Raw genomic sequence first — 776 nt, forward strand, 5'->3', positions numbered from 1 at the left:
TATGAGGAAGAGTATATGATATGTCAATGTGTTTGAGTTTGAGCCAATTGGGTGAAGTGGGTTAAAATGATGAGGTAGTGATTTTTGTAGATTGTGGTAGTGTGTCAATGTGTGAGTTGAGGAGGCTTGATGTTGAATTTGATATATTTTGATTGATTTCAAAGAAAAGGGATGAAATTGGCATATTTTGATTGATTTTGAAAAGAGTTGGAAATGGCTTGTTTTGAAAATGGCACTTTGTGGTTTTTATGAAAAATATGGTTTTTGGGCATACTTTGGCGGGACATAACTTGGACTACGGATCTCTGTTTTGTACCAAATCTTTTTAGAAATGAAATTGGATCCGGGATGTCCGTGCCGTTCAAAGAACGGGTGAAAAATGATTTAAAATGAGGAAGTTATGTCCGTCGGAAGATTGGGGTTCAAATCTGTAAATTCTGCAGCTTTTAACTTAGAAAATTTTTAGCAGAATGACCCCTTGCGCGTGGGTGCACCTGGCGCGTACGCGCCGTTCTTTCCAAAAATGCTATCCACGCGTGTGCGTGATGTGCGCGGGCGCGCCGATTGTGCTGCACCCAATGCCCAGCCATTTTCCAGAGAGTTATGCCAGAACTGTGCCAGTGTTGTGCCTGAGGCACGAGAACACCCACGCGTACGCGTGGTTGACGCATACGCGTCGATTGGCAAATTTTTAACCCACGCGTTAGCGTGCATGACGCTTGCGCGTCGATGAAGTTTTTGAGGCCATCCACGCGTGCGCGTGGAGTGCGCGTACG

The sequence above is a fragment of the Arachis duranensis genome, chromosome 9 (assembly GCF_000817695.3).
Source record: "Arachis duranensis cultivar V14167 chromosome 9, aradu.V14167.gnm2.J7QH, whole genome shotgun sequence".
NCBI classification, from domain to species: Eukaryota; Viridiplantae; Streptophyta; class Magnoliopsida; order Fabales; family Fabaceae; genus Arachis; species Arachis duranensis.